This window comes from Cryptomeria japonica, unplaced genomic scaffold (genome assembly GCF_030272615.1).
Source record: "Cryptomeria japonica unplaced genomic scaffold, Sugi_1.0 HiC_scaffold_254, whole genome shotgun sequence".
Classification (NCBI taxonomy): domain Eukaryota; kingdom Viridiplantae; phylum Streptophyta; class Pinopsida; order Cupressales; family Cupressaceae; genus Cryptomeria; species Cryptomeria japonica.
In genome coordinates this window covers 167,176-177,500 of record NW_026729076.1, presented here as the reverse complement: position 1 = coordinate 177,500, position 10,325 = coordinate 167,176, and the positions used below count along the sequence as shown (strand labels likewise).

The 10,325-nt window shown below is 58.7% G+C and overlaps 1 non-coding gene across 1 annotated transcript; it reads right to left on the bottom strand.

Moving 5' to 3' along the window:
- Window positions 1-2,185: 2,185 nt before the first annotated feature.
- LOC131869608 (5S ribosomal RNA) lies at window positions 2,186-2,304 on the bottom strand. Its single transcript, XR_009367990.1, has one exon. It is a non-coding gene; the product is annotated as a 5S ribosomal RNA (ribosomal RNA).
- Window positions 2,305-10,325: the final 8,021 nt, after the last annotated feature.

Sequence of the window (10,325 nt, the reverse complement as noted above, 5' to 3'; positions counted from 1 at the left end):
CTTGGTGTGCTCCGAGGTGCCCACCACGGTGCGCAACGCCGGTGCGAACCCGGGAGCGCCCCGATGTGTGCTCCAAGGTGCGTCGTGCACGAAGTCGGACCCCGGTTTGCCCCGGGTGCGCACCTCGCGTGCACCTTGGTGCGCACACCTTGGCTGGGTTGCGCGGCCTGGTGGGCACCATGGTGCGCACCAAGGAGCGCTCCGAAGTGTGCTCCAAGGTGCGGCGTGCACGAAGTCGGAGCCCGGTTTGCCCCGGGTACGCACCTCGCGTGCACCTTCGCCGGGGTGGGCACCTCGGCTGGGTTGCGCGCCTTGGTGCGCACCAAGGAGCGCTCCGAAGTGTGCTCCAAGGTGCGGCGTGCACGAAGTCGGAGCCCGGTTTGCCCCGGGTGCGCACCTTCGCCGCGGTGCGCACCATGGCGTGCACGAAGTCGGAGCCCGGTTTGCCCCGGGTGCGCACCTCGCGTGCACCTTCGGCGGGGTTGCGCGCCCTGGTGGGCACCATGGTGCGCACCAAGGAGCGCTCCGAAGTGTGCTCCAAGGTGCGGCGTGCACGAAGTCGGAGCCCGGTTTGCCCCGGGTGCGCACCTCGCGTGCACCTTCGGCGGGGTTGCGCGCCCTGGTGGGCACCATGGTGCGCACCAAGGAGCGCTCCGAAGTGTGCTCCAAGGTGCGGCGTGCACGAAGTCGGAGCCCGGTTTGCCCCGGGTGCGCACCTCGCGTGCACCTTCGCCGCGGTGGGCACCATGGCGTGCACGAAGTCGGAGCCCGGTTTGCCCCGGGTGCGCACCTCGCGTGCACCTTCGCCGGGGTGGGCACCTCGGCTGGGTTGCGCGCCCTGGTGCGCACCAAGGAGCGCTCCGAAGTGTGCTCCAAGGTGCGGCGTGCACGAAGTCGGAGCCCGGTTTGCCCCGGGTGCGCACCTCGCGTGCACCTTCGCCAGGGTGGGCACCTCGGTGCGCACACCTTCTCAATGTTTTCTTGCCTTTTCTGGAAATTGGTGAAGGCAGCGCATCAAAGGTGCGCACCTCGGTGTGCTCCGAGGTGCGAACCCGAGAGCGCTCCGAGGTGCCCACGAAGTCGAAAGTCGGGTTAATTGCATTGTTTTCCCCGGGTGCGCTCCGAGGTGCGCAACATCGGCGCGCACCAAGGAGGGCTCCGAAGTGTGCTCCAAGGTGCGCACGATGGCGTGCACCTCTGGTGCGCACGATTCGGAGCTCGGTTTGACCGGGGTGCGCACACCTTGGCTGGGTTGCGCACCTTTTGTGCGCTCCAAGGTGCGCACGAAGTCGGAGCTCGGTTTGCCCCGGGTGCGCACCTTCGCCAGGGTGCGCACCTTGATGCGCACGCCTTGGCTGGGCTGCGCACCTTGGTGGGCGCCATGGTGCGCACCTTTCGTGCGCTCCAAGGTGCGCACGAAGTCGGAGCTCGGTTTGCCCCGGGTGCGCACCTTGGTGGGCGCCATGGTGCACTCCGAGGTGCCCAAGATTGGTGCGCACCAAGGAGCGCTCCGAAGTGCGCTCCAAGGTGCGCGCGAAGTCGAAAGTTGGGTTAATTGTCCGGTTTGCCTCGGGTGCGCACCTTGCGTGCACCTTCGCCAGGGTGGGCGCCTTGGTGCGCACACCTTGGCTGGGCTGCGCACACCTTGGCACCCGCGTTTCCTTCATTTTAAATTTTTTTTTTTTACAATCTCTCAAGTGGGAAATTCTATAATCTCAACTTTTTTTGCCTTTTCAGGAAACTTTTGAATGGAGCGCATCATTGGTGCGCTCCGAAGTGTGCTCCAAAGCTCTCTCCAGCTGCGTGCACCTGCCCCGGCCGCGCACCCGGCCCCGCCCAGCTTCGCTCACCTGTCCCGGGCGTCTGGTGCGGAACCTTAGAGTAAGAAACATCACCGTGCACCTTGGCCAACGTGCGCGACTCGACCGAGCGCGCACTGGCCGAGGTGCACACCGATTTCACCTGGGTGCGCGCGCAGCACCTCGGGCGCACCGGGGTGCGCGCACAACGCCCGGGTTGCACCGTGGCCTGTGTGCTCGGGGTGCCTCGGGTGCGCGCTCGGTGTCGCCCCCGCGCGCGCGGTAGTGCGGGCAGCGCACCCCGGCCCGGCCCGGCCCCGACGAGAACGCAAACGGGCAAAAGGTTTATTCAAATAGCATTGCGACGCCCGGCGAAAAACTAAAAAAGGGTGCAACACCGGGACTTCCCGGGAGGTCACCCATCCCAGTACTACTCCGGCCCAAGCGCGCTTAACTGCGGAGTTCTGATGGGATCCGGTGCACTAATGCTGGTATGATCGCACCCGTTATGAGCTTGTCGCAGTGTGTACTTAGCAAACCGCGACCCACGTGCGAATCCACCCCGGCCACCCACCCCCGTCGAGGTGCACACCCTCCCTCGCGAAGTGCGCCCCGTTCGCCAAGTGTGAGCCCTGCCCGGGTGCGCGCACCTTGCTAGGGCGTCGGGTGTGCACCCGGCCCGGCCTACGTGCGTGCACCTGGAGGGGGCGTCGTGTGCGTGCAGTGTCCCGTCTACAACGCGGTGCCCACACACCACCTCGGGCGCAACGACCTGCGCTCACATGTGGGCCGAGTGCACCTTGGTGCATGTTCGGGGCGCCTCGGGTGCACGCTCGATCTTGCCCCGGTGCACCAAGGCGCTCGGTTTGCCCCGGGTGCGCACTTGGTGCAAGGTGGGCACCCAAAATAGGGATCAAGCACCAAAACACAAGTTTCGGGATGCAAAATGGGACCCAAGGACCACAAATGCGTTCCAAGACCCATGATGGGTCCACGAGAACAAAAATGTGTTCCGAGACTTAATAAACAAATATTGGGTTTTAGGAGAAGAAACATGCTCTGATGCCCAAAACGAGAATCGACCCCGAAAAGGCCACAGGCCAAAAGTGGGATGCGAGACAAAAAAAAATGGGACCCGAGGACCAAAATTGGGTTCCCAGGTCGAAGACAGGGCAACCGGACAAGAAACGACCTCTAAGGCTCGAAATGAGTCCCGACGACTAAAACTTGACAAGAAGCACCCATCAGGCACCCAACTCGACACCCATGGGATGCCGACCCACCCGGGCTTCCACCTAGCACACCTTGGCACCCACCCACCCTCGCACCCAACCTCGCACCCAACTTAGCACCTTTGAACCCACATTGGCACTCACCCTGACCCTGGCACCTTGGAACCCACATTGGCACTCACCTTGACCCTGGCACCCACCTTTGCACTCACCTTGGGACCCACCCTGGCTCCCACCTTGGCACCCACCCAGACACCCACCTTGGTTCCTTGGCACCCACCTTGGATCCTTGGCACCCACCCCGACACCCACCTTGGCACGCAACTTGGCTACTTGCCACCCACCTTGGCTCCTTGACGCCCACCCCGACAACCACCCCGTGACCTACCCTGGCTAGGGTTGGTGCACACCCACCCTGGTGCCCACCTTGGCACCCACCCTATGACCCACCTTGGCACGCACCTTAGTACCCACCCCGTTACCCACCCTAGGACCCACCCCGTGACCCACCTTGGCCAGGGTGGGTGCACCCACCCTGGTGCCCACCTTGGCACCCACCCATCCTAGCACCCAGCCTGTGACCGGGCTTGGAACCCAACCTTGCACCCGCACCCGTCTTGGCCAGTGTGGGTGCGCACCCATCCTGGCACCCACGTTGTGACACACCCTTTAACCCACGCACCCTAGCACCCACGTTGGCACCCACCTTGGAACCCAACCTAGCAACTTGGCACCCACCCCGTGACCCACCTTGGCATCCACCATAGCAGTCGCCGACTTGGCACCCACCTCGGCACCCACCTTGACACTTGTGGACCCACCTTGCCACTCACCCTAGCATCGACCCATCCTAGCACCCACCCTGGCACCTTTGCACCCTAGCACTCACCCATCCTAGCACCTAACCTGTGACCCACCTTGACACTCACCCTCGCACCCACCTTGGAACCCAACCTAGCACCCACCCACCCTGACACCAACCCTAGCACCTACCCACCCTTGCACCCACCCTGTGACCCATCTTGGCACCCACCCATCCTACCACTCAACCTATCACCCACCTTCTCACCCACCTTGGCATCCACCTTAGCACCCACCCACACTGGCACCTTGGCACCCACCTCGGGCAAGGTGGGTGCACACCCACCCTGGCACCCAATTTAGAACCCACCGAGCATGTTACCCACCTTGGCACCCACATTGCAGCCCACCCTAGTACCCACCCTATGACCCACATTGGCATCCACACCCTAGCACCCAGGCACCTCGACACCCGCCTTGACACCCACCCTAGCACTGAACCTGTGACCCACCTTGGAACTCACCCTAGAACCCACCCACCCTGTGAACCACCTTGGCATCCACCTTAGCACCCACCCACCTTGGCACCCACTCTAGCACTCACCCATCCTAACACCCAACTTGTTACCCACCTTGGCACCCGCCCTCGCGTCCACCTTGAAACCCACCCTAGCACCCACCCACGCAGGAGCCCACCTTGGCACCCAACCTAACACCCACGCATCCTGGCACCCAACTTGTGACCCACCTTGGAACCCACCCTAGTACCCACCTTTGAACCCACTATATCACCAACCCACCTTGGCACCCACCCTATGACCCTCTTTGGAATCCACCCTAGCACGCACCCACCCTGGCACCCACCATGGAGCGCACCCTAGCACCCACCCACCTCGGCACGCACCTCAACACCCACCTTGGTGTGCGCACTGCGCCAACCTCTCAAAGACCCTATGTGGTGCGCTCCAAAGTGTACACCTTTGGTGCGCTCCAAGGTGCGCACCTTTGGTGCACACCGAGGTGCACACCAAAGTGTGCACCGAGGTGAGCACCAAAGTGCACTCCAGGGTGCACACCAAGGCGTGCACCTTTGGTGCGGTCAATGCAAACGAATTCGGAAGTTGGGGTCGATGTCCTAATCGCTGCTGCAGACTACACGTATGAGAATCGGACAAATAGCTTTATATAGGGGAGGTGTTGCGTTTGATGGGTCGACTCCCCTGGTTGTGTGCACTGCACCAACTTCAAAGACCCTGTCTTGTTTAAGAAGTCAAAAGTTGGGGTGGATGTCCTAATCATTGCTGCAGTCTACGCATGTATGAGAATCAGACAAATAGCTTATATAGGGGAGGTGTTGCATTCGGTGGGTTGACTCCCCTGGTTGTGCGCACTGCGCCAACCTCAAAGACCCCGCATAGCAGAAGAAGTCGGAAGTCGGATTTTGGTGAGCACCAAGGCGTGCACCTTTGGTGCGGTCAACGCAGACGAATTCAGAAGTTGGGGTGGATGTCCTAATCGTTGTTGCAGGCTACACATGTATGAGAATCAGACAAATAGCTTATATAGGGGAGGTGTTGGGTTTGATGGGTCAACTCCCTTGGTTGTGCGCATTACGCCAACCTCAAAGACCTTGTTTTCGTTAAGAAGTCAAAAGTTGGGGTCAATGTCCTAATGGCTCCTGCAGGCTACACATGTATGAGAATCGGACAAATAGCTTATATAGGGGAGGTGTTGGGTTTGATGGGTCGACTCCCCTGGTTGTGCGCATTACGTCAACCTCAAAGACCTTGTTTTCGTTAAGAAGTCAAAAGTTGGGGTCGATGTCCTAATTGCTCCTGTAGACTACACATGTATGAGAATCAGACAAATAGCTTATATAGGGGAGGTGTTGGGTTTGATGGGTTGACTCCCCTAGTTGTTCGCATTACACCAACCTCAAAGACCTTGTTTTCGTTTAGAAGCCGAAAGTTGGGGTCGATGTCCTAATTGCTCCTGCAGGCTACGCATGTATGAGAATCAGACAAATAGCTTATATAGGGGAGGTGTTGGGTTTGATGGGTCGACTCCCCTGGTTGTGCGCATTGCGCCAACCTCAAAGACCCTGCATTGCGGATGAAGTCGAAAGTCAGAGTTTGGTGTGCTACAAGGTGTGGTCGAAGGTGCTCACCTAGGTGTGCACCTTTGGAGCACAGGAAAAGTGCCCTCCAAAAGTGCGCACCTTTGGAGTGCACAAAAGTGCCCTCCAAAAGTGCGCACCTTTGGAGCGCAGAAAAGTGCCCTCCAAAAAGTGCCCTCCAAAAGTGCGCACCTTTGGAGCGCAGAAAAGTGCCCTCCAAAAAGTGCCCTCCAAAAGTGCGCACCTTTGGAGCGCAGAAAAGTGCCCTCCAAAAAGTGCCCTCCAAAAGTGCGCACCTTTGGAGCGCAGAAAAGTGCCCTCCAAAAGTGCGCACCTTTGGAGCGCAGAAAAGTGCCCTCCAAAAAGTGCCCTCCAAAAGTGCGCACCTTTGGAGCGCAGAAAAGTGCCCTCCAAAAAGTGCCCTCCAAAAGTGCGCACCTTTGGAGCGCAGAAAAGTGCCCTCCAAAAAGTGCCCTCCAAAAGTGCGCACCTTTGGAGCGCAGAAAAGTGCCCTCCAAAAAGTGCCCTCCAAAAGTGCGCACCTTTGGAGCGCAGAAAAGTGCCCTCCAAAAAGTGCCCTCCAAAAGTGCGCACCTTTGGAGCGCAGAAAAGTGCCCTCCAAAAGTGCGCACCTTTGGAGCGCACAAAAGTGCCCTCCAAAAGTGCGCACTTTTGGTGCGCACCAAGGCGCTGGTTCGGTCGTTGCAGGCGAGTTCGGAAGTTGGGGTCGATGTCCTGAGCGGAGGTGCAAACTACACAGGTGTCGGAATCGGACAAATAGCTTATATAGGGGAGGTGTATGCTTCGATGGGTCGACTCCCCAGGTTGAGCGCACCGCGCCAACCTCAAAGACCCTACGGTATGGATGAAGTCGGAAGTTGGGTCCGATGACCAATTCGATTAGTAGGTATGCTCATGAGGTCGGAATTTGGGTCCGATGACCTGCCATGTGCAGGAAGGCGAATGTTGACACTGTGCGTTGCAAGGTGCACACCAAGGCGCTGGTGCGGTCTTTTTAGTCGAGTTCGGAAGTTGGGGTCGATGTCCTGATCGGAGGTGCAAGCTACACAGGTGTGGGAATCGGACAAATAGCTTATATAGGGGAGGTGTATGCTTCGTTGGGTCGACTCCCCGGGTTGAGCGCACCGCGCCAACCTCAAAGACCCTACGGTATGGATGAAGTCGGAAGTTGGGTCCGATGACCGATTCGATATGTAGGCATACTCGCGAGGTCGGAATTTGGGTCCGATGACCTGCCACGTGCAGGAAGGCGAATGTTGGCACTGTGCGTTGCAAGGTGCGCACCAAGGCGCTGGTTCGGTCGTTGGAGGCGAGTTCGGAAGTTGGGGTCGATGTCTTGATCGGAGGTGCAAACTACACAGGTGTGGGAATCGGACAAATAGCTTATATAGGGGAGGTGTATGCTTCGTTGGGTCGACTCCCTGGGTTGAGCGCACCGCGCCAACCTCAAAGACCCTACGGTATGGATGAAGTCGGAAGTTGGGTCCGATGACCGATTCGATATGTAGGCATACTCGCGAGGTCGGAATTTGGGTCCGATGACCTGCCATGTGCAGGAAGGCGAATGTTGGGACTGTGCGTCGCAAGGTGCGCACCAAGGCGCTGGTGCCGTCGTTGCAGTCGAGTTCGGAAGTTGGGGTCGATGTCCTGGTCAGAGGTGCAAACTACACAGGTGTGGGAATCGGACAAATAGCTTATATAGGGGAGGTGTATGCTTCGATGGGTCGACTCCCTGGGTTGAGCGCACCGCGCCAACCTCAAAGACCCTACAGTATGGATGAAGTCGGAAGTTGGGTCCGATGACCGATTCGATACGTAGGCATATTGGCGAGGTCTGAATTTGTGTCCGATGACCTGCCATGCGCAGGAAGGCGGAATTTGGGTCCGATGACCGAGTTGATGGCGTGCCATGCGCAGAAAGGCGGAATTTGGGTCCGATGACCGAGTTGATGTTGATGGCCCGCCATGCACAGGAAGGCGGAATTTGGGTCCGATGACCGATTTGAAGGCGTGCCATACGCAAAAAGGCGGAGTTTGGGTCCGATGACCGAGTTGATATTGATGGCCCGCCATGCGCAGGAAGGCGGAATTTGGGTCCGATGACCTGACATACGCATGGAGTCCGACTCGGGGGCCGATGTTCGATTCGATGACTTGCATTGTGGGTAAAGTCGGAAGTTGTGGTCTTTGACCCGATTCGATGACCAGACTTCGGCTGCTTGAGAATCGGACAAATAACTTATATAGGGGAGGTAGTGTTCTCGAGCATCCTCCCCCCGTGCCCGTTTATGTCGATTGATGCTGGTGCTCGACTGGTTGGAGCGCTCGGATGCAAAAATCTTGCACCAGGATTTATCGATTGTGATGGACACGGCAAGTCTCCTGATTGCTATGCAGGAGCTCATCGTGAATCTCTATGCGGCCTTGGTATGGACTCGACCTGCGGAATGGTTCGGCAATGGTAGTCGCTCCAACACGTCCTTGCAATGGCCACAGAGGTGATTCGACTAGAGCTCCAGTCTAGCTTTTGGGTTGCTTGGCGGACTGGTATAGCCGCGATCGAGTTCCGGCCATGAACGTTTTAGATAGCTCTTGGGCTTTCTGGGACGGAAGTCGGAAGTTTGGGCTGTTGTCCGATTTGATGACCATTCTTCGGATGTGTGAGAATCGGACAAATAACTTATATAGGGGACTGTGTTGTCTCACGCAGCCCCCTCCGTGCCCCTCTATCTCGACCGATGTTGGTGCTTGAAAGGGTTGGGATCGCTCGGATTTATAAACGTGCACCACCATTTGTCGAGTGTGAGGGACGCGGCAGGTCTCCTAAATGCTATGCGGGCGCTCTCTGAGAATCTCTATCCGGCCTCGACACAGACTAGTCTTGCTGAATGGTTTGGCACTGGTAGTCGATCCAACACGTCGTTGTTGTGGCCGCCTAGGCGATTCGATTCGAGCCCCCGTCTAGCTTTTGGGTTGCTTGGCGGATTTTGCCCTATCCGCAAGTGAGCTCGGTCCCTAAACGTTCGAGAAACCCGATTGCTATGCGCCGACTCTCTTTCTTGCGAGCCTCCATCTAGCTTTTGGGTCTCTACGGAACGGAAGTCGGAATCTGGGACCGTTGTTTGATTCGACGAGGCAGACTACGGTTGTGCGAGAATCGGACAAATAACTTATATAGGGGAGGTGTTGACTGGAGCATTCTCCCCCGTGCCCCTCTAACTCGACCAATGCTGGCGCTCGAACGGTGGTAGCGCTCGGATTTTCATTGAGCGCCAGCATTGGTCGATTTAGAGGGGCATGCGAGATTCCCGAATGCTATGCGAGGGCTCTAACGGAAATGTCTATTGGTTTCGGTATGGATGCAATTGCGAGTGGTTCGGCAAAGGTAGTCGTTCCGATGCGTCCATGTCGTGGCCAAATCGATAATTCGATTTGAGCCCTCGTATAGCATTTGGGTCTCTCGATGTGATTCCGCATTCCAGTCCCTTTGGGCACTGCTTGAGCCGCATCCCAGGGGGTTCCCTTCCCAATAATCTGCCTCGCAACCCGATTGCTATGCGGTGAGGCTCCTCGGCCGCCTCGGAACTATCTGTGTATCAGACGCATCGCGGGATAAGGGGTTGGCAACGGTAGTCGCCCCAAGCGCGTCCGATGCTTGGACCATTCCGAGGCGGCCCTGAAGCCTCTTCCGTCTAGCCGTTGGGTCCTTCTCGCCGCATCCCTCGCCTCGCACCCCGATTGCTATGCGGTGAGGCTCCTCGGCCGCCTCGGAACTATCTGTGTATCGGACGCGTCGCGGGATAAGGGGTTGTCACTGGTAGTCGCCCCAAGCGCGTCCGATGCTTGGACCATTCCGAGGCGGCCCTGAAGCCTCTTCCGTCTAGCCGTTGGGTCCTTCTCGCCGCATCCCTCGCCTCGCACCCCGATTGCTATGCGGTGAGGCTCCTCGGCCGCCTCGGAACTATCTGTGTATCGGACGCGTCGCGGGATAAGGGGTTGTCATTGGTAGTCGCCCCAAGCGCGTCCGATGCTTGGACCATTCCGAGGCGGCCCTGAAGCCTCTTCCGTCTAGCCGTTGGGTCCTTCTCGCCGCATCCCTCGCCTCGCACCCCGATTGCTATGCGGTGAGGCTCCTCGGCCGCCTCGGAACTATCTGTGTATCGGACGCGTCGCGGGATAAGGGGTTGTCACTGGTAGTCACCCCAAGCGCGTCCGATGCTTGGACCATTCCGAGGCGGCCCTGAAGCCTCTTCCGTCTAGCCGTTGGGTCCTTCTCGCCGCATCCCTCGCCTCGCACCCCGATTGCTATGCGGTGAGGCTCCTCGGCCGCCTCGGAACTATCTGTGTATCGGACGC